The sequence below is a fragment of the Acipenser ruthenus genome, chromosome 7 (assembly GCF_902713425.1).
Source record: "Acipenser ruthenus chromosome 7, fAciRut3.2 maternal haplotype, whole genome shotgun sequence".
Taxonomy (NCBI): Eukaryota; Metazoa; Chordata; class Actinopteri; order Acipenseriformes; family Acipenseridae; genus Acipenser; species Acipenser ruthenus.
Genome location: NC_081195.1, coordinates 12,136,652 through 12,164,276, shown reverse-complemented (window position 1 = coordinate 12,164,276; position 27,625 = coordinate 12,136,652). Strand labels below are relative to the sequence as shown.

Genomic DNA, 27,625 nt, shown 5'->3' with positions numbered 1-27,625 from the left:
GCCTTTATCCAAGGCGACTTACAGAGACTAGGGTGTGTGAACTATGCATCAGCTGCAGAGTCACTTACAATTACGTCTCACCCGAAAGACGGAGCACAAGGAGGTTAAGTGACTTGCTCAGGGTCACACAATGAGTCAGAGGATGAGGAGGGATTTGAACATGGGACCTGCTAGTTACAAACCCTTTTCTTTAACAACTGGACCATACAGCCTCCTAATATGGATATTTAATAGAGATATTTACCTTCTTTCTCACCAATAAAGTCTGCCTGCGTGCAGTGTATAAAAATGATTAATGTCACTAATGATAACTTCTATTGTTAAACTCTCACAGAACTTTAAAAAAACAGTAAATTTCAAAGCATCATATTTGCCAGATCCCTCACTCAAACACTTGTCAAATTTTAAAACAAATATTTATTATTTTTCATAAAATTTGTATCCATGTTACAGCTAGAAAACAAATTAGTTTTACAGGAATTTCTCAATAATGGACGACTGTGGGTGGAATAGGAAGAAAAATAAGCTTTACCTTATTATATGACAAACTGGAGCTGGAGTCACTTTAAATAAATCATAGTGGGAAAATATATATTTTATCTTCCTGGCACACAGTTTTGGACTGAAGTTATAAGATTGAAAAAGTCTAGAGCCTAATCTTTTGAAATTATTATTTTTCATTTGGACCATGACTGCCTCTACTAGGAGTCCATTGCACAAATATACTGTATATAGCAGATCACATGACCCGTCCTGTAACCTTATAAATTTGCATTCATACTAGAGCAGGGGAATTTCTAATTTCACTTATGTTTTTTGGCTGGAAGGCATACCAGCTTCTAATTCAACAAAAGCCAAATAAACTTGCTTTGTTGAAATAAGTTTTCATCACAGTTATCGATGTTAATAGTTAATAGATTTCCAAGTTTTAAACAATTAGAATTTAACCTAAACAGAGTTGCAAAATTGCTATTTTAAATCCATTTTTAGTGCAATCACTCCTATGATCTTATATGTCAAGAAATGCATTACCATATTGATTCAACGAGAAAGGTGCTAAAGCTGGACAAAGACAAGTTTAACTGCTGTACTAATTTTGCCCAGACACAGCTGCTCTCTCTTCCATAACTGCTGGGTAGAGGCATTCCTATACTGTAGTTACTAACCATAAATATCTGCATTGCACAATCAGGCTATTCAATATTCTTCCTTTGCTTTCTTTTGCCTAATAGATCCTGAAGGGTTAGGGAGGATGTGAGTAGATTCCTAAACATAATAGATATAATTAAACTATATCTACAGCATCATAATATTATTATTAAATAAACTATGAAAAATAGGTTGCTTAATATTGACCTTTTTATTTAAGTTTAGACACACCCTAAAATAACGTCTATTACATAGTATATGATTTTTGTGTTCTGTACTGTAGCTACACTTAGGAGACAGGCTATACAGTAAAACAACATTTCATACACTTCCAGAATCGATCTGGCTGAGTCATTAGCTAACCAAAGTTTCCTTTCTAACACAGTAATCCCAGACACCCGCTCCCAAGCTCTGGGATAACTCCTCGTTTTACAGACCCACCCTCCTTCCTGTTGAGGATGTACTGCTGGTCAAGGCCTTTTCAGCTCTTTGTTATATTAAACAATTCCACAGGAAGAGAACCTAATTTGGCAGGGAGTTTAGTGATGGGTGGAAGATTTTCAGTGAAACACACTTGCCTGTGTTGGATACCAGTGTACTGTAACAGATTGTAGATTTAGGTTTAGAGATTTTTTTACAATTTCAGACTATGCCAGGAATATGTGTAGTGTCAGGAGGTGAGCATGTTTGGATAGGAGGGAGGAGAGACACTTGTCCATGAAGCAAAAGCCACCTTGGGAAAATGTAAACAATCTGAGGTATCAGCAGTGTCTGCTTTCTGTTTAAATAGTGCAGAGAGCAGGCTGAATTATGAAAGAAAGTTATGAGAAAAGACTAAGACAGACAAACAGAGCTACTGTAATGCCTGCCAATCAGACTAACAGATACACTTCAAAGAGATTTACCAGTGCAGGGTGATGGATTACATACTGTAAATTTACCAGAGCAAATTGACAGACTACACAGATACCGACTAAAAGATTAGCCTGTGAAGACTAATGATTTCATGAGTGTGGATCTACTGCACACACAGCTGCAGCTGAGAGAATGACTGAACAGCATTGAAACACAAAACTGTGAAAGAATACTATAATAACTAATTCATTTCTCAGCATTGTAACGGTAACATGCATTGCTTTTCTACAACTCTGAATGATGTTAGCTGCTGTTTCAAGCCTAATTCCATAGCTGTGCACTCATAGCATATATGCTAAGATGGTGTAATGCCAGGACAACACATACCAGGTGGTCTGAGGAGGAGGACACAGCCTCAGCTCTCAGCAGGAAATGAGATAACATCTTTTGCAAAAAAATATAAACCTTTTTGGCATATTAAACTACTCAAGCTTGTAAAATTAAAACACAGAGCTGTTTTGTGACAGATGAATCAAAACATGTTTTAAAAATAAAATGGGATTATAAAAAATAGAAAAACAGTTATAAATCTACTGAATTTCTGTTAGCAAGTAACCAGGTCAGGTCTCCCTACTACTAAATCCCAAACCCCAGCATAGGGCTTCTCTACCACAAGGGCCTCACATCTCAACCAGCTGTAATTATAAACTTATACATTTACAATTATTGTTTTATGCCTCTAATACATATTTGCTTTGTCTTGGGGAAAATAGGCCCATGTAAATGCATTTCCTGTTATAGTTAATATGACTCCACCTTGAAAACTCTGTGGGGTAAGGTTGCCTTTAACACAGGAAGAGAATGGCAAGGAAGCCTAGTACAGGTATGTCCATAGTATTGTGGCAGGGTAACCCTGAGTCAAAGTGAAAATGAAGTCTGGCGCAATAAGGAACTTGTGAATCTGAATATATTGCTAATTAGAAGTAATACAATTGTTTATTTTTTCATTTAGGACAAATACCGGCCAGTTAAATGAATGTTTATTAGTAAATAACAGCAGCTGCATTATCTTACACAGCAGTTAAAATTGTTTTCAGTTATTACAGTATATTGTAGGCAGAGGAAGAAAACTTCTGCATTTTAAAAATCAAAGACTTTGTAAACAGCTTTTCAAATGTTTAAAAAAAACGATCACATTTTCATTACTGGACATCTGATGAACTGCTTCATGTTTACATTTCTTTAAAATAAACCAGATCATAACATTGGTCTCTAAGAGGAAATGAAACCGCAGTTACAAATGTGCTCCTTAATTACTTCTCCAATTTGGCTTCACATTGTTTTCAGTTTGCGTTGCAAGTTTATACAGAACATGAAATGTATACATAAATATAAAACAGTAATGCATATTTTTTTCTTTTCTTTTTCAGTTTCTGGTAACTGAATTAGGATTTGAAAAAATACACCTTGATAAGAAAGTAAGCTTGCTACACCAGCAGCTAATAATCTGATATCTTACCATTTTTCACCAAAGCAGTCAGGTGGAAAGGAAAATGAAATATTGGTTAGTCATTAGAATTTTAGATATAATCTGGCTGTGTTTCTGTGTGGATCCCTGAGGGGCTCACCTGGTATAGACACTACCACGTGATGAGCACGGTGAGTCATGCAGTCAGTGGACTGCAGGTTTGAGTCCTGGCTGTGACAAATCGCCAGCCTTGGCTGAGGATCTCACAGGAAGCGTGGCTTTGGCCTGGGTTGGGTGCCTGGTGAGCTTATGCGGACAACCACAGGTCTGGCCTTTATCATTCAGAGACTGGTAGCCTGCTGTCGAACTCCTGGATGTAAAGAGGTAAATGGCTTGGCAATGGGATCTGAGGACCCATCAACCTACAATTCTCCTGATATTCCTCGTAGCAGTAAAAAATATATTTCAATACAATGTGTGTTACTTGCACTGTGAGTTAAACAATTTATTTTTTTCACAATATATGCTGTAAAGCACTTTTCATTTTTTGACCACTTTTAGAAACTATGTGGCTCACTTTTAAGATAAAAACAGAATATAATTAATTATGAACAAAATAATACACAATTGATGTATTTCTGACAAGTAGTATTCACAGACCAATGGTTTAGATTGTCCTTCTCACTCTATTAAATGAGCGGAATTTGGGGGAAATGTAGGAAGTACCTGCTTCTATAAAAAGGGTCATAGCTCAGCCCTGCCACTTATCTGAGACTGACACCCTACCTGATTTTGAACTACAGGAGTCCCTCTGTCACGCTGACATAGGTACACTTTTGTTCTTCTCTGGGGCAAAAAAAATTTAAAATCCTGACTTGGGCCCCAGGACTATGAGCTGTTCTGGGGAGGGCAAAGCAACATAACTTGGCATTCTAAATGGATATTCAAGAACTGACTGTAGATGACAGAGGCTGCAGGGTGACAAAAGCAGCTGATGGCATTTTGTAGTTTTATTATATCAGATGCAGCCCTATCTTTAAACCACTGTCTTTGCATCTTAGTCGTGAGAATCTGGATTCATGCTGATTTCTCAAAGAAACAGGATTTACAAATGTGCAGCGCAACCCCTTTGGTGGATTTAGACACAGTACTATAATGTAAAGCATTAGCTTACTTGAGAAATAAACTGTAGGAGGCATCCTACATTCTTTATATAACCAACAACAGCAATCTTAATCCAGTTTTAACATCTGATTAAACAGACATATATTAATTTTCTCCAACACACTTGAAGCCTTGTTATTTTCAAAAATGCTAAAAATTACTGTATAACAAAATACAACAAAAAGAAAAAAAATCCTGACCACATAAAGGAGTTCATTCCAGCGGCTGAGAGAAGACTAGTTTTGTGTTAAGAGAGGGCTCTAATCTGGTTTTAGTAGTGTGAAAACAAGGGACAGTGTACAGGAAAGATAGGAGGTTCTAAAGTGTCCCATTGTTTCACACTGGACTTTCCAACAGTACACACCAGCCTCACACTGATTCTGATGTTGGGATTTGTTCAAGTTTTACATCGCAAATCTGTCATCCCTTGTTGATGTTGTGCATGTTCGTTTTGTGATTTAATTTAGCGCTAGTAAAAAGGCACAGACTAAAACCTTAAGCACTAAAGCTAGTTACCACATTATAAGGTTAAATATGTTGATGCTAATCCACACAGTTTTGCTAACACACTTCAACCTCCACTTAAATGAATCTTTAGCCTCTATTATACAGTGCCTTGCGAAAGTATTCGGCCCCCTTGAACTTTGCGACCTTTTGCCACATTTCAGGCTTCAAACATAAAGATATGAAACTGTAATTTTTTGTGAAGAATCAACAACAAGTGGGACACAATCATGAAGTGGAACGAAATTTATTGGATATTTCAAACTTTTTTAACAAATAAAAAACTGAAAAATTGGGCGTGCAAAATTATTCAGCCCCCTTAAGTTAATACTTTGTAGCGCCACCTTTTGCTGCGATTACAGCTGTAAGTCGCTTGGGGTATGTCTCTATCAGTTTTGCACATCGAGAGACTGAAATTTTTGCCCATTCCTCCTTGCAAAACAGCTCGAGCTCAGTGAGGTTGGATGGAGAGCATTTGTGAACAGCAGTTTTCAGTTCTTTCCACAGATTCTCGATTGGATTCAGGTCTGAACTTTGACTTGGCCATTCTAACACCTGGATATGTTTATTTGTGAACCATTCCATTGTAGATTTTGCTTTATGTTTTGGATCATTGTCTTGTTGGAAGACAAATCTCCGTCCCAGTCTCAGGTCTTTTGCAGACTCCATCAGGTTTTCTTCCAGAATGGTCCTGTATTTGGCTCCATCCATCTTCCCATCAATTTTAACCATCTTCCCTGTCCCTGCTGAAGAAAAGCAGGCCCAAACCATGATGCTGCCACCACCATGTTTGACAGTGGGGATGGTGTGTTCAGGGTGATGAGCTGTGTTGCTTTTACGCCAAACATAACGTTTTGCATTGTTGCCAAAAAGTTCGATTTTGGTTTCATCTGACCAGAGCACCTTCTTCCACATGTTTGGTGTGTCTCCCAGGTGGCTTGTGGCAAACTGTAAACGACACTTTTTATGGATATCTTTAAGAAATGGCTTTCTTCTTGCCACTCTTCCATAAAGGCCAGATTTGTGCAGTATACGACTGATTGTTGTCCTATGGACAGAGTCTCCCACCTCAGCTGTAGATCTCTGCAGTTCATCCAGAGTGATCATGGGCCTCTTGGCTGCATCTCTGATCAGTCTTCTCCTTGTATGAGCTGAAAGTTCAGAGGGACGGCCAGGTCTTGGTAGATTTGCAGTGGTCTGATACTCCTTCCATTTCAATATTATCGCTTGCACAGTGCTCCTTGGGATGTTTAAAGCTTGGGAAATCTTTTTGTATCCAAATCCGGCTTTAAACTTCTCCACAACAGTATCTCGGACCTGCCTGGTGTGTTCCTTGTTCTTCATGATGCTCTCTGCGCTTTAAACGGACCTCTGAGACTATCACAGTGCAGGTGCATTTATACGGAGACTTGATTACACACAGGTGGATTCTATTTATCATCATTAGTCATTTAGGTCAACATTGGATCATTCAGAGATCCTCACTGAACTTCTGGAGAGAGTTTGCTGCACTGAAAGTAAAGGGGCTGAATAATTTTGCACGCCCAATTTTTCAGTTTTTTATTTGTTAAAAAAGTTTGAAATATCCAATAAATTTCGTTCCACTTCATGATTGTGTCCCACTTGTTGTTGATTCTTCACAAAAAATTACAGTTTCATATCTTTATGTTTGAAGCCTGAAATGTGGCAAAAGGTCGCAAAGTTCAAGGGGGCCGAATACTTTCGCAAGGCACTGTACATGCAGCCCTGGGGCTCATCTTTAAGTACCGTATTACTTTGAATTAATGCAGCAGCGTTTATTTTAAATGACTAAAAACAGTTGCAGTGCTTATTCAAGGGCGGCAGTAATTAGAAGTACTACCGTTTTCGAAAGGTGACATTTTTTACTGCATTTTTTACGGTGTTTGAAGGAGGCATATATTGAAGTTTATTTCTACAGATACAACTTGATCAGGATGGCGAAGAAGTCCTACAACTTAGCTTTTAAACTGAAAACTGCTAAGCTCGCAGATCAGAAAAGCAATCAACCTGCTGCTCGAGAACTTGAGAGTTGATGAGCGTCGCATTAAGGAATGGAGAAAGCAAGTACCTCTGCTACAAGAAGAGCCGACATCTTCACAGGGTAAAAAAAAAAGGAGTAATAGCAGTACTCCCGGTGGTGACACAAATGAAGATGATTTAAGTGTTCACTCAAACGAGGAAAATGAAGAGGAGGACAGCGATAGAGAGGAAGTTGTGTTTGACTAGGTGAAGACACATAACAGTATCAGTACACAGTGCTGTGTACCTATTCATTTTTTCTTTCGGTTCCATAAACTTTACAGTAAAATACTGGTATGCTCCAGTGTGTAATTGTATTCTTTGAAATACATTTTATTCAGGTTTATTCAATTCATTTTGTTTCTATTTGTAATGTTTTGCCATACTGTGTTTTTGATGCGTTTCTTTATTAAGGTCTGCATTTATTTCAGCTGGGGTAGGGGAAAAAATGTACATGTTTCATTATTGAGAGAGGCGTTTATTCAAGGGCGACGTCTATTACAAATCTGATATCTGAATGCGGAGCTTATTCAAGGGCGTCAGTAATTCAAATACAGTAAATAGATGCCAAATGTGTTGTGGCTGTGAATTCTCCCAGGTTAGTTATCATTGATAACTCCAGCTGATTTCCTGGAGTCTGCCGTGTACATTCATAAACCAGAGCTCAGAAACTGGCAAATGAATTCATTTTGAGATACGGGTAGATATGCAAAATATTACTTGCATTGTATTGCACTGCTTTACAAAATAGATTATATACAGGAAGACAGTGACAACAAAAACTATTTCATGAAAGAATCCTGCCAAGTCAATAAATGCTATATGCCAAAGATAACAAACTAAATTTAAACATTTGATATTAAAAATTGCTGAGTACTTTGTAAATACTATGCCACTGTAATGATAAAGAATCTTCCCACAGTAAAGTGTTCTGTTTTGTTTTTAAGATGAAAACATCCTGGAAGCAGATATGTGTTAAATGATGCTGGTCTGAATGTCACTGATACTGGAAACGGCATTCATGTCCTGTTGAGGCTGGGACTTCCTGCTGCAGTACACGGGAAAGGGGTAGTCCCTGACTGCAGAGGACTTGAGGCCTGTTGTCTGGACCAAGTCAAAAAAATATCTTTGCCAGTCAGGAAACTGACATTCTAAACAGACCGTTTTTTATTGACTTATTTTATCAGAGCACATTTTCAAGCAATAATCTCCAGTAATTATTTAAATATCAATAATTATTTCAATTTCTTCTGTTATTTTCCTATGCTTGACTGCCAAAAGTTTCATTTTCTTCTTTTAATAAAAACAAATGTAAGCCTTTATTTACAATTTTATTTCCATATGTGCAAATGTTTTTTCAGCTTTCATTGTTTCCTGCGCTTGGCCTTTCTGCCTTGCATTTACAGCAAAGCTAAATTCAGTGGGGTATCTTGTGAAGAGGTGCTTACCAGTAAGTGAAAACAAAGTAAGTTTAGATATATATGTGCATAGATATAGTCTTCACTCAGTCACATACCTCCTATTATTGGTTAGCAAACCTACTGCATTTGCTACTGGATTAACAGCAATCCTGTGTGTGTCCTGTGAGAATTAACATCAGCCCCAGAGTTCAGCTGCTGTGTCTCCTGTTTGACTAAACTTCTATGCTCTGTGCTTTTGCAATCCTGACACAGGGCTGAACGCAGGGTCCTGAAATTGTTTACCTTGGTGAGTGAGTGACCTCAGGACTGGCTACAATACAGTCTACAATCCCAGCAAGCTCCCTGCCATATCGGCTTGTACAGCTTGTACAGCTGTGCTCTGGGATTGGGTTTCAGGGGGAATGAGCTATGGCAGCAGGTGGTTTGGCTCATGAGAAAAATATGAGGGTAAAATTCCCAGCTTATTTCGGAACGCAGGAGAAGCTGATATTCTAGGATTTATTTGAACGTTTACCTTTATTTGCAGAGCCTTTGTGGGGAAGGGGAACATAAATATGTTTTGGTTATTCTCTGCATGTAGTGTAAATGTTATTTTGGTTGGCAGAGCCCTTGCTAAAGTCCAATTGTACGTAAGTATGTCAGAATATTTCTTCAAGTCACATTGCAAGAGCAAAATCTTCCCCATTCCATCCTCCACTCTGATGACATATTCACTAAAGTGGGATAAACAATGTTTTTATTGGATGGTACAGTGCACCCAATGTATTGTAGTAACTATACCACTTCAGAGAATTCAGATCTTTTTAGATAAAAAATCACAACTGTGTTTCTGTCTTTCTTGTACAATGCATTTGATTTATTATTATTATGTTTTAATGGATTTGTTATTGTACTTTACAACTATTATTATTCTTTTTTTTATTTTTTATTTAAGCTTGGCACCATGGTGTCAGCAGACGCCATGAGAACTTCTCCCTACAGCCCTGCTAGTGCACCTCAATCCTAACCTGATGACTCCCAACCACAAAGTTTTCTATCTAATGCAGAGACTGGCAAACTGTTTTAATGTGGACTAATGTTGAGACAACCAACTTAAGACATGATCTGGATTCGAACCAGGGCTTCAGAGAGGCATAAAAGGCAAGTTCACAGTAGTTGTCATTATTCAATAGCCTTGATGAATACTTAACAAGTCACTTTATAAACTTGTGCTGCATTTGTGTGCACAGTATACTTCACATGGACATATTTACAATACAAACACTGTTATATACTGTATCGCTCTTCATGCCAAAACACTGCTGAGCATCTCACAAAAAAAATGGCACATCACTAGTGAGCATGTGGTTAAAATTGTGTTCATTTACAAAAAAGCACACTGAGCCAATACTTCTTCAATCAGACTTTTGCTTCAATTGTGCTGGTTTTCCTGATAGTAGTTGGAAGCAGGAAAAATGAGCCTTGACTAAGAAGGTCCAAGACGATATAGGGCCTTAAAGGTAGAAAATATGCATTTAAAAGCGAGTCTCACAGAGAGACAGGGAATGGATTTGAGTGATATGTTGAGGACTAGTGTACGTAAGTATTCTGGCAGCAGCATACTGAACCAGCTGAAGCCTATTTACTTTAACATATGTACTTTAACATAAGTCCAGCACACAAAGCATTACACTTATCTACCCAAGAAGTAATACAAGTATCTTTGTGTACTGTATGTTAGAAATTAAATTGTAATTTTCAAATGTCTATGAACTCATGACAACAATGTACTATTGCTGGGGGAAAAAGTTAAACACTCAGAACATTACATTATTGGACAATCTCTGCCTACTTCTTCATTTCCATAAGTATCCATTATACTGTGGTCCTGAATTTAAAAAATACACCTTTAAGCATCACTATGATTTCATTATTTGGCAGCCACCAGTGCACAATTAATAGGGAGCCAGAGAATCCAGCTTGTTTTTTTTTTTTCCTTTACTCACTCATGGAAATTGTTAGATATACAATAAACTATGAACTGCTGAAGTCAGACTGGGTGTTTTTTTTTTCGGGATAGCTGGAAAACTATAGCTTCGGTGCAGACTCTGCTTTTGGGTTTGAGACAAAGGTCAAGGACTACTCATCTGCAAAGATGGGGATGTTATACATATTACATCTGCACAGAAACACTGCGCTCACAGAAACATCAAAAGAAATACTGCCTGCCTCTGTAAGCCCTAAATAGAAAGAGCAATAATTTACTGTTCCAGTACTTAAACAAGCCAGTAGGCCCTTTTAAAATAACACAAAGTCTACAAAACAGGAATATAAATTCAATAACAAATATCTGGTGAATACAGCATATTCTGTATAACAATGTTTAACACATATGATACACATACCATATGCAATTTGGTTTTGGGGCACAGAACTACAGATCTATAGACTCTTAAACCCTTACAGAACCTCTTCATTCTTTATTCAGAACAGAAACGTGTTTCTTGCCAAAACAAACTGAAACACATCCTCCAGATAGCGCGGATTTCAGTAATAAAAACAGTCAGACCATTGGCTTTATCATATTCAGTACTGGTGTATAGTGCTTGAAATTATGATTTAAAAATCCTTACAGTAATCTACACAAAAACTACCGATTTTTAGAGAAATCTCGTATGATAAATCATCCGTTAAGTATCTGTCAGAATTCCAGTATATCTTATTCTGTAAATGTTATCCATGTAAACACTTGTTGTGTCTAAAAGTAGTTCCCGAGTACAATATCAGTTAAGTTAATATGTCGTGTGTAGGGTGACTCTCATTATAATATACATCATTTCGCACAGTTTGAGGAGCCAGAATGTCTAAACTGCATAAAATGCCACTTCATGTACAACAACAGACACCCTGCACACAACTTACTAACTTATGAACAATATGTATTATAACAAACTATTGTTGTGGTGTAAGAATAGTTTATGTTACCAGAAGAAATGTATACAAGTTTAATTAAGCAAACCATAGAAAGAAAAATCTCAGGAGTGAAAAAAAGCCTGCAGTAAATGCTGGAATGACTCTTACTACTATGCACCCCTGATGTGACTGTTAAACACAACGTTCCTCAGTACAGAAGAAAAAAGGGTCAACAAGATCTGCACACACTAGCCCTCATGTTTTTAACTGCAGATGTCTCTAAACAAAAATTCCCAAAGTAACAAATTAGCAAGCATGATTCTCTGTTATAGTACAACCACATCTTTGTTCAGGGGGTATGATATCTCCTGTTTTCAATCCAAACAACTGGTCTTGCACTTAGCATTCCAGCATTGCTAATATCCATTGCTAATCATATTACTTGTGTATTGGTCATAACTAAGCATTTTTCAAAATACTTAATTTTTCTGCAGTCCTGTTCAAATTTAAAAAAAAACACTGTAACTTTAATTTAGTATTCTTAAAACTCCAAAACTATAAAAATATGATTTAGCCTAGGGGCCTTTCTGTGTCCTAATGAAGCCAAGGCTTGTCTTGAGTTTCAAAGGCAAGGAGGATACCACCTTGTTGCTATGGTAGCGAAGGGGTGATGGAGAAGCAAAGCAACATAAAGAGGTGAGGCCTGCCCCAGGGTTTAAATAGGGAAACTGATTAGTGGCACAGGGGTAGCCATTGCCCCAACTCCCGAACCTCATCAACGCTACAGCATATAACAGCAATAGATTTACTTTTATTTACCTTTGTGGTACATAGAGTTTTAAAAGTTTGAATGTTTTATAATTCTTTGTAATTATACAAAGTATTATTAGTGTTATTATTACCACTTAGGAAATGTGACATATCTATGTACTACAGGGTTCATTGTGAGAGAAACAGATCGAACCCTAAACCAAAATATATTTTAAAAGGATAAAACTTTATGAAGACAACATAAAATGATGTATGATAACCTTTTTTTTTTTTCTCAGCAAAGAACTAGCATGAGTTTGCATTACAATTCTCTAATTATTACCAATACAGAAAGTACAAAGCACTAAACCCTCAGCTTTAATTTATTAATGATAATCTGGGTTGATCCTGTCTGTCCTGGGGTCTTTTTTTGTAACAGAACACACAGCATCTCACAGTACTTTTATTGTAGACAGTGATAAGTATTTATTGGGACCCATTACCATAATGTCGTTAATAGAATAAATGACTACATTGTAAAACTAAAAAAAAAAGAAAATGGTGCTTTATGACTAAGGTCTGATAGAGCTGTAGTCAGCACCCCAGTATGTGAACAGTAAGAGTTGACTTCCTGCCCCTCTATCAAGGCTTCCCAAAAGTAAACAATAGAGGCCTTATTTAGCAATGCCTGCTATATAACTCTCTCTATACACACCACAGACCCTTCTTAATACATTGTATTTGTTTCATGCTGTGAGATATATGAGTTTTATAGTTATAGAGCTAATGCCAGATTCAGAATGATAAAAAAAATGCCTTGAACGGTATTACAGGACAGCAGTGGCATTACTCAAGTCTGGAACCTAAATGACTGCCTATGTAGCACAGCATCTTGCTGTTATTCACGTCACAGAACATTTTCAAAGTGTAATCAAATCTCTGTGTTTTCAGGGCTGCTGTTTTACAGTAGATATACTGTATTTTAGTGTCATATTTAGACTCATTAAGTCATAGGTAAAGCCTATTGTTCTTTTTAAATTAGCCAATTATATTATGAGGCTCTGTCCTTATTCAAAAGTTTAAAGGCAGAATGAGCTTACATAAAAATAGGCTTATTAGATTTCTTTTGTGTTTTTGCTTTTGGGTGTTATTAAAATATAATTGAGCAGATCTCTGGGCCAATTTCTTATTTCTTTGATTTCCACTGAATGTATTACTGCCAGAAGTTATTATGTTGTTATTTATTAAGCACCACAAAACTAAATTTAAATCTGGTTTGACCCAACATGAAGACCCCAATTATTTGCATTTATTGAGGATGGAAGGCTGTATTTTTGTACTTAAAGAATTTCAATCTCCTGTAATATGGGCTCCAGACATAAACAACAGAAAAATAGTTTGCAGTCATGTTCTTAATACAATTTTATTGGAAAGAACATATGATCCAGAGAAAAAATACTATACCTTACTAGATCTTTACATTGATTTTACTAAAAACCACAATATGAAATGCATACAGTTAATCTTGCCATTATTTCCAGGGTTAATATTTTAATGGTTTTTCTAAAGGTCAACATCTGTTTTTTATAAATCTGGGCCTGCAGGAGATTGTAATTTGTGTTTTTCCAATGAGAGACTGCAAAGTATTATACAGCTTTATATACTTTTAAATACAGAGACTTAACAGTGTTTCAGAAATTGAATGAAGGGACTAAAAGAAAATATGATATGGGTTATAATGCAGTATATTATGAAATTAATATACCAAATGGCAGTAAGCGTACATGTAAGTATTATAAATGCATAAGCAAACTTAATCCACTTAATCCAATTCAATATAGCAAATAATTGTAATTTTGTTATTTACATTGTTTAATCAGTTAAACTTAAAGCTTTGGTGTCATGATTTTCATTTTTTTCAGAATTCACTTGTATAGTACTGTTGGTAGGTCAATAAAGGTATCTGAGTAGTTTTTATGTGTAGGTTTTAATGCTAAGTGTATAAAAAACAACTCTGAAGTTGACACCTCTATGAAAAGTCCAGCTCACGCGAAGCTGCGGCTAATTTATGCGTGACGTCACACCAGGACAAGCTTGCAGACCTGCCAGCTGCTTTCCTGCATTACCGCTCACCAAAACCCTTGTCAGTCACACACGTAAACACCCAGGGGAGACACCATGGTAAATAAATGTGTAGTGTACGGTTGCTCCAACACACCAGGGCCACTGGTATATCTTCATGAGTTTCCAACCACTGGAGATTTACAAAGAACAAAAGGCTTCACTGCTGAGGTGAAATGATCATTCTCTATGCATTCCTGCAGTCTCTCATCTCGACTCCCGCGTAAGAACTTGATCTTGTGCCTCCCGATCACTCCAGATCTTTTAGATCGCCAATCTTAATATAAACTTTATCTTTATTTATTATTATTATTTTTAAAGCGCTGCGGAGAGCCACTTGAAGTGCCCCACCACCTGCTTTTATAATTGTGCCTGTTTGATACGGACCATGTTTGCCCCACACGTCTCCGCTTCATGGCTTGACTCTTTTTGTAACATGGATTTCTTTTCACACTGACAGTGTTTTTATAAAAGTTTTATGTAAGACAGCCTACTCGCTGTCTTACTTACCATGGATCGTAAGATCATGTTTAAGATGGTTGAATTACATTATTATTAGATGGTACATTCTGGTTTAAGTTTAGTTTAACAATTCCTGCTTTGAAACATTATTGCTTTGTGTTGAATTTATTACATTTGTATTTTGAAGCCAGGCTACCTTACATTATTTGTTATAAGTTGTGCAGTAAGTACGAAAAATAAGTACGAAAAAAGGAGTCCTCCCAATCCCGTGTTTTTATAAGCTGCAGGTAAGTTGCAGGTATGTTGCAGGTATGCAGATGCAATAATCAAGCAATATTCTTCTAAATTCACCATCTGAATAAATACGCTTGGCACAAACTTTTCACTAAAAGCAGTAAGAAGATTTGAGGTGTGAATATACTGCTAAGAAATTCATATTCAAAACCTGAAACTGAAAAAAAAAAAAAAAAAAAAAAAAAGCACTGTGCTACTCTATCATTGACAACATAACATGAAGAGAGACGCAGGTGCAGAAAAGTTAAACAAACTTATTTTTTTTAGTAGCGAAATAACCTTTACCAGTGGTTTCACAGACCCTGGTTAACACTAATCTTGGACTATCTAATGTTAAATTAAATAAACTAATATTGGAATGAGGCTGCTGAAGCTCGTAGTTTGTGATTTTTACATTTATAAATTCTTAGATCATATTTGCCTATGCCAGGCTAGACTGTATGTGTAGGATACAATAGCAATGATATTGAGCTAATTTAACAAATTAATAGCATATTCAATATGTTGACTGCATAAACCTATATGCATATTAAACTTAGGTCTACTACTAACCATTCAGAAGCATTCATCGCCTTCACTTCTGTCATCTGCCATCTTACTGCATGTGTTTACATCAGTGAATGTCCTGGTGTGATGTCACACACGCTCGCTCTTCCGGGCAGAGGAATCAAAGGTTTTTGAAAACGGTCTAACCACAAATGTGCCATTTATTCACCTTATAAGCAACAAATGTGAATGAAACTTTCAGGGCACATTTAGAAAGTATAGCTACACTGAATAATGACACCCCACCTTTAAGAAATGGGTCTGTCTGGGTCACAGGCAGGGAGCGCTGTTTGGGCTCAATAACTATATGGACAGCTTAAATGAAACATCCTTCATTTTACAGTGAGGGTCAGTGATCTCACAGTGAAAAAGATAAAAACATTCAAGCCCTTTTATTTAAAGATAAAAATGCTACTTAGAAGGATATTTTTACTGTATATATCAGTTGTATTGAAACAAAGACGAATTTTGCCCCAGATATCTGATCAAGTGCAGACAGTGGCAGACAGTAGCTGTTAAACATGTAGCTGCTCTTGTCCTATCTTACAACTATAAGATAGGTCTATCAGACAAACAGTTAAGGCAAATGAATGAGGCATACATCTTACAGTTAATATAAAAGCTCCATAATTACTGTATGTTAACAAATAACATAATATGACAAACTAAACTAAAGCTATTGGACTGCAGTAGTATAGCTGCCTAAGGAAGAGATGGTTTATTTTCTCTTGACAAAGTCTAAGCAGTATTCCCCATGCGATAGAATACAATATATCTATTACCCAAGCCAGAACAAAGGGACATTGTTTTGATGATGCTGTAGCTTTCAGACAACATATTATGGTCATTTATACAACTTAGAAGTCTTTGTAACTAAAATTCCTTACTATTCACTGCTGCTATTTTACATTCCAAAACACATTGGGCATTCTGGTGGCACTAGGGGCAGAAAGCGTCAGTGCAAAGTCTAAATGGATTCCAGATTTGAGAATTTAAAGGCGGCAGCCCTTTATTCAAGTTGTTCAAGTTGCAGAGTTGCTAACTGTCTTTTATTTTACAAAATAAAATTCCATTTGATGTTTAATACAAAATTCATAATTCCGTTCCTACTGCAGCCACTTTCATTTTTTTAAATTGTAGCATTATTCGCTTTAACAATGTTTTCAATGCAATTTTCTATACACATTGTTTATTTTCTTACAGTAGCAGTCAACTTGTAAAATGAATTGCCTCGTTGCTTGCACTAGCAATCAGGTCATACGGTCTCCCATGCTGTTCCATTCATGTCATGCATGCTAGACACATCTTATTTTCTTCAAAAACAAGCTCAGAGTTGTAGCTTGCTGCAGCAAAGGGAAGTTCAATGACTTATATCAGCAAACCCAAAGGAGGGCTGCTAGCCTTGTACAGAACACAAACCAGCTGTCAGGAAACCCTCTTTTTATATTCGTTTAACTTTGATTTGAGGAAGTTGCCTCAATGTGCTTTCCCTGTTGCTATCTCTCTGAAGCTGGTCTGTTTACTGAGAACATATGCCAAAATGCTGGACAGTTAGCTCTGATATTGGGATGTCATATTGTGGTTGCTCTTTAATCATATGATTCACTGTTATAAAGAGTAAACGGAAATGCTGCAGCAGGCACTACTGTTTTTAAAGTGCCTTTGAAAGACACATTCTACTATTTCAAGGCACATGAGATATACAGATTTATAGAAAGCTGTAATGCTGTACTATTGTTGGATCACCTAAATGGGAAGGGAGAGGCTTAGCCCTCAGTCTAGAATAACCACATAGTTGTTGTTGTTGGTTTTTTTTTTTTGCATTATTAATTAGTTTAAAGTAAACATAACGTGTGTCATGTGAGTTCCAAATTGGTCCATTTGGTCCCAACAGTTGCATAATAGGTTTGTAACCCAGCTTGAAGTGGGTGCTTATCAAGAGTCATGTTAGCCTTTATTCTTAGCAGTTCACAGTTCCCATTTAGTTGAACTCTCCAGTCTCGAATCACTATGTGACAACAGACTAAACAAATCAGCTTCCCTTGTTACAATAAACAGTTCTTAAATGTGTCACTCTAAAAAGTACAGTGTTGCACTTACACTACATGTATGGAACTCCAGTTAAAAATATTATTTAATGTTATACAGTATTTGTAATAAAACAAATGCTTCATAGCGCTTGTATTAATCAAGTACAGCAGGATATTAAAGGTTGTAGAGGTCTGTTATTAGACTGTTGAGTGCATTTTCCCATTTAACCTTTCTTGTCACAATAAACTGTTGTTTTGTTCCCATAAACTCTATAAGGAAAGAAGAGTGTCAAATCAAGGTGATTACTGCTGCAATTGTGACAGCTGCTCTTAAATGTTCCTTTCAGATGTGACTGAAGGAAGGTGAAATGTAACCTTTTAATTTAACATAATTCCTGCTTGAGACACAATGACCAGAAAGTGATGATTGTGCTAACTCCAATTTAACAGTAAAAGGTAGTCCTATCCTCATGCTATCTCATACAGTGTAATGTATGTTATCCTGGATAATAAGGATGTGGAAATACGCATCCTTTAGGTCCACTGTTGTAAACCAGTCACCTGGCCGGACAGAATGGAGGATGTGGCGGTGATGTGTGACCATCTGGAACCTCTTCTCCCTCAAGAAGGCGGCCTTTTTTGGCACCAAAAAGTATTTCGAGTAGAACCCCTCTTCTTGAGAGTGTAAGAGTTTTTAAGCAGTAAAAAAGGAATCAGTAGTAATCAACAACCTGTATGGGGCACTAGGCCGCGCATAGTGAGTGGGCGTGCCGAGGTAGCCCAGAGTCCTCGACTCAACAACAGAGCTGGGTCTCGCTGCAGGAATGTCTCTCTCTTGGTTATTTTTCAAAAGCTGCCAAGTGGCAGAAGAAAATAAAAAAAACACAGGCAGCAAGCTGCAAAGTTATTAAAGCGCAGCTGTGCAACGTTTAGCTCAGACTTCAGCTGCCGAGTCCTGAGTCCGGGGAAGTGGCAAGCCAACTTCCAGCAATAATTTGCCAAGGAACTTACAGAAAAACTCAGAGAGAAGGGCTCTTTAAAAGAGACAATCCAACAACTGGAAAAAGGTTAGCTATATCAAAGCTGCCGATAGGAGGGGCCTATCGGCAGCTTTAATATCATATCCCAAAGGAATTGGTTGGTGGTCGTCTTCTAATTGAAAGGGAACAATAAATACAAATGTATTTATTACTTGTGTCATGACGCATGTGCATCAACATATGAAATCAACAGAATAAGTAAAAGAAAAGCAATAGGCAAGCATATGTTAATAAACTAACTGACAAACTAAATCAACAAAGCACCCCTACATACAGTAAAAATGCAGCAGCGGCTCTAACAGTAAATATTAATATGATAATGAATTTGACCACAATGGTTATTAACACAGCACCGCCCTACACACGTTAGAAAATGCAGCAGCAGCTCTAGATTACTCTCGTGATGACAAATCAGTTTTGAATAAACCATTTGAATTTAAATGTTACAAAACAGTACTATATCAGTTTAGAATCGGTTAGCAATGAATATCGATGCCAAAAAAGTGTTCTTGCGAAGTTCCTGTTCCTTTAGGCAAAGCATTTCCAATTGGAAAATTCTGTTTCACCACAAGGTTGTTCCCTAAGCTGAAATGTTCTCTTAGGAGGTGTTCCTATACGTGGAGACTACTGTAAATGATATAGCTGATAGTTGTTTGTATTTCATTGTTGTACAGTACAGATATTCCCCCCCTGAAATAAAGAGCAGGCTGGAAATGCACAACTGGTGAAGCTGACCACTATGTTTTCACAGTCCTGTCAGTCTTTATCCACATTGAAACGGTCAAAAGGAAAGCACTGCAGTCAGGCTTAGGCCTCAGTGAAACCAGATATTTTGGACTAGCTGCTAAAAGCAATCCAGAAAAAGATTTTAGTGGGAAGGGCCTGGCATTGTGCAGTCCTATATAAGTATTAGGTTTCTTAAAAATATTTAAAAACATAAATAAAATGCATCAATAAAATGCTAGAGATGAAAATAATATATGTATTTCTTGAGAAGAGCTAGCTTTCCAACATTTTGGTATGTGTAACACATCTCTCTCAAGAGAGTGTGTGCTTGAAAACAAACAGTGAAGGTATTTATAGTACTTTACACAGTGTCAAAACTTGTCATGACAAGTTAAATGTTTTAATTCATTGGAAAGTGCATAGGGGGAAAAAAAAAAAAAAAAAAAGACTCCAGGGTTCGTCAACAATGACAATGCTACAAGGTAATGTAATACTTTTAAAATCATTGATTTTAATCTTACGTGTTCTTGTATTGAAGGTCCCTTGCTTTTTTGCTTGTTTACTATAATGTAGATAAGCAGATTTTTGTATATAACACAATACAAAAGAAAAATACTAAACAGACTCTCCTTCATTGTTTTCATAACCATGGTATACAAAAGGAACTATATTAATAATGTGAACAGCAGTGATACGTAGATCCACTATCTGTAGGTCATCCAATGGTCTGACTAAAATCAGACTGAAATTTGACCTAAAGCACAGAAAGCAATAAATTACCAGTTGCTCATAAAACATCTCCATATTCTGAAAACTGCAAGTAGGGTAATAAGTGGTAAGAAAATGGATTATCACTATTTCAAAACATCCTTACTTTTAAATGTCTTATCACTTTACTACAAATTGGACTGTACAAGTTTTACAATAACAGAGACGGTTTCTCTAGGCGTCTTTCTACTTATACACCAAAATGTTACCTTTTTAACATTCTAAGATTGATGTCAAGTTTTGGCAAGAAGCCCCGTCAATGCAGATGATCTGATGGTGAAGCTCTTACCATTTTTAAATCTGAGCTAAATCTGTTTCTAACCGCAGCTCTGCATTCTAGCTGTGTTTTGGTTATTAAGAAACGAAACATCCTGCAAGGTATTCTTAAACACAGCTGTCACATTCAATTCAATCTACAGGACTTACAGTGGTCCCAACTAAATGGAAATAAATTAAAAAACAAGGTTTCGTGTCTCAAAAGTGCAGCCCCCTGCTATCACCAGATAAATGGTTCATTTGCTTTTATGTCTACTTTGCAAATTTGTTACATAGAGTACTATGGAGTGAGTGGTTTGAGGCAGGATTTTCTAAAAGGAAAGTGTAGAAAACGATCATTTTAAGTATAAAATAAAGAATGAGAATTGCCTTATGGCCCCAAATGATTATGTAGGTACTAGTGTAACAAGTTTGGTACAAGTATTTGTAGAAATTTGAAATCCCTTAAATATTCTCAATCACAAGGTGGAACTGCGCTCTATGCAAAAACGCAATGACAACCCTTACCTAACAGGTCGTGATTTACCCTGTACAATGATCAAACTGAATAACGTGATTCCAGCCATGATCTGTTTTTTGCATATCTCTAGAGAGACTGATGCTGCTATACATAACCTAAGTATATAGAGACCCTACTTTATAGGGCATAATTCATCTCATCTTCATCTCAAAGCAAATCAATCCTGCACTTTAGTATCCACTGTTACTGCTGAAGCTTACTAGCCCAGCCAGGGAGGAGTAGTTTTGAAACCATATCCAACCTTTCAGACCATTTCACTTAATCTCCTGAAAGAAAAAGAAAATATTCACCTAGAGAATGCATGCGAATACGATCTCTGGTGCTGGGAACAGATCACAGAGTCCTCTGTGAAGTCAGAGTTCCATGTTTACATTGGCTGCGTCTTCCCTTCTTCTAGACAGGACTTTACTAATTTATACCAGGATCGGCTGCCCAGGAGTTTATTTCTTTTAAAGCTAAAGATGCATATGATATATGAACTTTATTGGATTTTGCAGCAGATAATGTATAAAAATATTTGAGCTGGAGTAAAGTCATTGAAGTTTAATTAAACTGGCGTTATGCAATGTTTTTTTTATATACTTATGCGGTAACTTACCAGGGAATGGTACATTAAAAACATCATTTGTTAAGAAAATTGTATGCAGATCCTCTGTAGAACTTTATTTTCGCTAAAAGATTAGTAGCTTACAGAACTGCTGGAACTCAAATAGGGACCACTTTATATTTAATGGTTATTGTTTTACAGTGTTCTAAGGATTAAGATATTTCAGTGCAGGAATTAGTCTAGGAACATATTTGAAAACTGGCCTATAGGATCAACAGGCCAAAATCGTTATGATGGTTCTCAGATAAGATGTTGTAAGGGTATATACAGTACCATGCTTCTAAGAAACGTGTCCTATTTACAACGTACAGTTCAGAAAGGGTAACAGAAACAAGGTTGGTTTCAATTAACTCTGTAATGCCCAAACGTTTTTGAAATGAGAAAAGCTACTTTATTTATGTAAGTAGATTCATTTTCTTGTACAAAACACTTTTTTCTCCTATCTGGCAACACAATGTACTGCATGTGAAAAATACTGGCTTGTGGGGATGGATCAAAAAAAGAATAATATAAAGGGGTGGGTTACTCAGCATTGCTTTTTTTAAAAAATCTCTGTGGAATCCCCAGCAAACACCTGCAACTTTGCATAGCCAGGGCGCAGACCTGTACTCCCCTGACTGTATGACTCACTCTGCACAATATGCAGTCATGCTTTTACCAGGTGAGCCAGTCAGGAACCCTCACTCTGTACATAAACAATGATACAATTCTCTTCTACTAGTATTATGCTAAAAAAAACATGTATTTTATTCACATACAAAGGTAATTCTGATTAAGACTGGTGCCTCCTGTTCACCGACAACCTTCCAAATAAATGCTTGACGGTTTCAGAAAATTGGCAGAATTTTATTCTAATTCCATGGTACACTGAATTGGGGTGGCGGTGTGTGGTGGGTGTGCTATATGAGCATGTTTATTGCTAATATAGTAACAATATCGATGTTGGGGGTGTTTGGGGGATCACTTGAAATAACGTTCAGTACGTTTTAGAAATGTTTGTTTTTTTAATTTATATACACCATTAAAATGTAATTTTAAAATTTTCATAAAATGCCTACAGCAAAGGTAATTGCATACAGTAAATTAAATACCAAGACCACTGAGTTGTGAGTTGACGTCAGAACCAGTACTAGATTGTCATCTAATGCCATATTTAGAAGCCTAGTCATGCCGAACTGTCATTCTGGCATTTTAAGTAGGCTATTTATTCATTTTTTATGTTACAGTAACGTAGAAAAAAAACTTAAACACACATTTCAATGTGTCTTCTTTTTTTTTTCATTTAATTTCGTTTTTTTACAAAACTAGCTTTTCATCTAACTAATTAAAAGCACATTTTTGGTCTCTTTTGTAATTTCTGTTTTATTACATTTTGTATTAGACTGTTGAAATGCCAGCAACTTTCTCACACCAAGGTTTGTAAACTGTACTTTCTTTTTACCATGCAGGCCACCACAACTAATAGGCTTGGTTTACTCATTGCACAGTTAAGGGACCAAAGCACCCCATAGAATGCATATATTAGCAGTGTTCCAAGTTTATTTTAAGACTTCATGCTATATGCCTTTCAATACTGACGTATGGAGCTTGAACCAAAGGATTTACAGTTTACATTAAAATAAATAGTGTTGCACACAACACTGTATATGTAAAGATATTGCTGATGTAAACGTTATTCATGTTTCTGCTTGAAGAGCCACTTTTCTGCACAACAGTGAATGCCAACACAAGCCACTTAACTGCTCTTCAAAGAATTTGATTTTCACATCTGCCACATAATTGTTGGCACCTGTTCTACACATTTTACTCTGTACAGACCAGAAAAATAAATTTCCAGTAATTTATACGTCATTATATATATATATATATATATACATACTGAGCATCAAAAGAAACTTATCACTTATATTTGGATATAATTCACTAGATGTGATAGAAAAATGACAAACTCTGTTTTAGAGCAGGTGCAGTGACTTTTTATTGTGCCGATTAACAACTGACATCACGAAGATGCTGTAAAATGATCTGTCGATCTTGGGCAGGTGTTGTGACTCTTGGTCTCCCAGTTCATGGCCTGTCATTGACAGAGTGTGTTTGGTTATACCGTCTCGCCAGGTTTGAAATTGCTGGCTGTGAGCACCCAAGACGGAAAGCCACAGTACGCTACCCTAGTCCAGCCTCCAACATGCAGATTGCACAAAGGCACTGCTCTCTTGACAGACGTGGCATATTGTTTTTTTTTCTGTGATTTTCTTTATTGTTTTTATTCAAGCTTCCAATTCAACAGCTGAAATCACTCCATATCCAGTGTCCAATCAACTGTCTCTTAAGTGCATATGTTTCAGTCATAGTCACTCAAGCGTGTCATGGTCAAGGATGAATGATCGAGCGATTAAAAAGAAACAAAAAACATTTCTTTTTTTTCAATAAATGTGTTATAATAGTGATAAGTTTATTTTGATTCTCGGTGTATACTTTATATATATATATATATATATATATATATATATATATATATATATATATATATATATAGTGACAAATACACTCGACTTTATTGTATTTTCACTCTGTTCTCACTCTTCAGTGAGGTCCACAGCAAACACAAGGCTGTTTGATTTAACAGGACGGTGCCTGTACTTTTATTGGACAAACCAGAGCCATAGACAATAATCAATATAGGGTTCAAAACACAGTTCAGGTTCTCATACAAAATCCAGGTTAATCTGCCAGAAGGGTGGTCAAAACAGTCCAAGTCATACACAGTATTTAAGTCTTCCTTTTTTTCTTTTTAGTTTTTAAATCACTATCTCTTACCATCTCTCTCTCTCTCTCTCTCTCTCTCTCTCACACACACACACACACACACACACACACACACACACACACACACCTTGTACTCTCCCCCTCGTGCTGTGAGCCAGCCCTTTTTATAGGTGAATGATTATGTCTGATTCTGAGCAGGTGTGGCTACTACACCCTGGGCACCTTGTATTGTGGGAATTGTAGCGTGCTGTGGGTAGCCATTTTGTGAATTGTAGTCCTTTCCCTGCTGCCATTTTTTGATGGTAGAAAGCGATGTCAAAAATGTACCATCTATAACCACACCCTTTGCTTTGTCACACATCCTCCCCACCAGCTCTGATTCCAGTGAAGGAGCGAGGGAAGCAAAGAAAGAATGGACCCGAGAATGTCCATCTGCATTCCCCATATCCTTGTAAAGTGAAAAGGCTGGAAGCTGAGCAACCATTGCATCACCTGGGCATTTTTCTCTTTTGCACGATACATCCACGTGAGTGGGGCATGATCACTCACCAGGGTGAAAGACCTACCCAACAAATAATATTTCAATGATTCAAGTGCCCATTTTATCGCAAGACACTTTTTCTTCACAATTGCATAATTCTTTTCTCTGTGTTCCAGCTTCCTGCTCAAAAACAAAACCGAGTGTTCTGCACCATCCACTCATTGGGACAAAATGGCCCCTAGCCCAACCTCGGATCCGTTTGCACTATAAATTCCTTATCAAAATCTGGGACCAGTAGAACAGGATCACTATACAACATCTCTTGTAAGGTCGTGAAAGCTACCTCAGCACTTTCAGTCCACCTGACCATATTTGGCCCTCTACCCTTGGTCATGTCTGTTAGATGAGCAGATATCATGGCAAAACCAGGGATAAATCTACTATAGTGCCCCGTAATACCCAGGAAGGCCCAGACTTAATTAATTGATTTTGGTCAGTTTCTGATAGCTTCCACCTTTGAGATCTGGGGTTTTACCAATCCTCTCCCTATATTGTACCCTAAGTATTTTGCCTCTTCCAAACCAATAATACATTTGGCCGGATTGTCCGTTAACACCCGTCCGTCTGAGGGTGATATACAGAGGTTCGTAAATGTTTAATTTTCAAAAGGTGACATAAGTCTGCTGTTACCCTGGACATAAAAGGGGATCCCTGGTCAGTAAGTATTTTTTTGGGGAATCCAACCTGGCTAAACATAAGCATGAGTTCCTTTGCAATTCCCTTAGATGCCATGGTCCTTAGAGGAACGGCTTCAGGATATCTTGTGACATAATCAAGCACTACTAAAATCTATTGATGTCCCCTTACAGACTTAGGTAGAGGTCCCACTAAATCCATTGCAATCCTTTCAAAAGGAATTTCTATTATAGGTAGAGGTACTAGGGGATTTTGAAAGGCTGGTTTAGGGGCAGTGTGTTGGCATTCAGGACATGAATTACAATGGTTAGTAATATCAGCATATGCCTGGCCAGTAAAAACTCTGTAACACCCTCTTTTCCATGCCTAGATGGCCGCCTAAAATGTGACCATGAGCCAAGTCCAGTACTGTCCATTTAAAACTGGTGGGCACCAACAACTGCTCTACCACGTCTACCCCCAACCTATCAACCCGATACAGTACATCATTCTTCATCATGAAGTAGGGAAAACCTACTGGCATGTTATCACTCTGAAGAGGGTTCATGTTAACCATTTTTACATGTTCTCGTGCATGATACAATGTGGAGTCTTGGACTTGTGCTGTTCAGGCAAGTCTAATTCTGGCTTTACAGAATCAGCTGGTTCAACCTATTCGGTTCTAGTACTATGTCTGGGTTCCTCACTGGTTATACCGTTCTCTTTCGCCTTGTAGTCGATCGCCTGATTCCACTGTGAAGTATTGCTCCACAATGCCGACCAAGCTGTCTGCGGTGAGTGCTTCATTCTGGCCTACCCAGCGTCGTACTTCTCAGGGTAGACTGAGTTGGAAGTGGTCCAGTACTACTGTCTCCACAATACCGGCAGCGGTGTTGGTCTCCGGTGGAAGCCACTTCCGGGCAAGTTGGATCAAATCAAACATCTGGGTCCGGGGTGACAATCCGGGTTGGTATATCCAGTTGTGGAAGCGATGAACCCTCACGGTTGGAGTAACACCGAGTCTGTTCAGAATCTCGTTTTTCAATTTATCATAGTTATTGGATTAGATCAACTCTAAATCAAAATAAGCTTTCTGAGCATCGCCTGTCAAGTATGGTGCGAGCAACCCAGCCCATTGTGCTTTTAGCCATTTTTCCCTTTCCGCTGTTCTTTCAGAGGTTGTCAAACAAGCTTCCACATCATCTTGTTTATTCATCTTCTGCAAATAATGGTTTGTTCGGATGGCGTTGGTCTCTGCAGGACGGGCTGTTCCCATGTTCTCAGCGAGGGTTTTCAGACTTTCTCTCACGTCATTTTCAAGCTTCCCCTGATTTCCTCTCAGTAGTTGGTTGGTCTCTTGTTAAGCCTGCAGCGTCTCCTGGTGCATGCGCACTCTCTCCTGGTGCGCCACCTGCTGCGTCCTAGTTGCTTCAACAAGAGCTTGCATTAGAGCCTCCATTTTGTTTTTTCCCTTAGCTTTCTTTATACTGGGACTGCGGTTGTCAAGTTTTCCCGCATTCTCCACCACATGTGACAAATACACTCAACTGTATTGTATTTTCACTCTGTTCCCACTCCTCAATGAGGTCCACAGCAAATACAAGACTGTCTGTTTCATTTAACAGGGCGATGCCTATACTTTTATTTGACAAACCAGAGCCGTAGACAATAATCAATATAGGGTTCAAAACACAGTTCAGGTTCTCATACAAAATTTAGGTTAATCCACCAGAAGGGTGGTCAAAACAGTCCAAGTCATACACAGTATTTAAGTCTTCCTTTTTTTTTCATTTTAGTTTTTAAATCACTATCTCTTACCAGCTCTCTCTCTCTCTCTCTCTCTCTCTCTCTCTCTCTCTCTCTCTCTCTCTCTCTCTCTCTCTCACACACACACACACACACACACCTTGTACTCTCCCTCTCGTGCTGTGAGCCAGCCCTTTTTATAGGTGGATGATTACGTCTGATTCTGAGCATGTGTGGCTACTACACCTTGGGCACCTTGCATTGTGGGAATTGTAGTGTGCTGTGGGTGGCCATTTTGTGAATTGTAGTCCTTTCGCTGCTGTC

The 27,625-nt window shown here is 37.5% G+C and overlaps 1 protein-coding gene across 1 annotated transcript in view; it reads right to left on the bottom strand.

Annotated features, from left to right (window-relative positions):
• LOC117415250 (zinc finger CCHC domain-containing protein 24) overlaps nucleotides 1–27,625 on the bottom strand; it is a 63,776-nt gene that overhangs the window by 23,497 nt on the left and 12,654 nt on the right. The gene's annotated exons all lie outside the window — the stretch shown is intronic.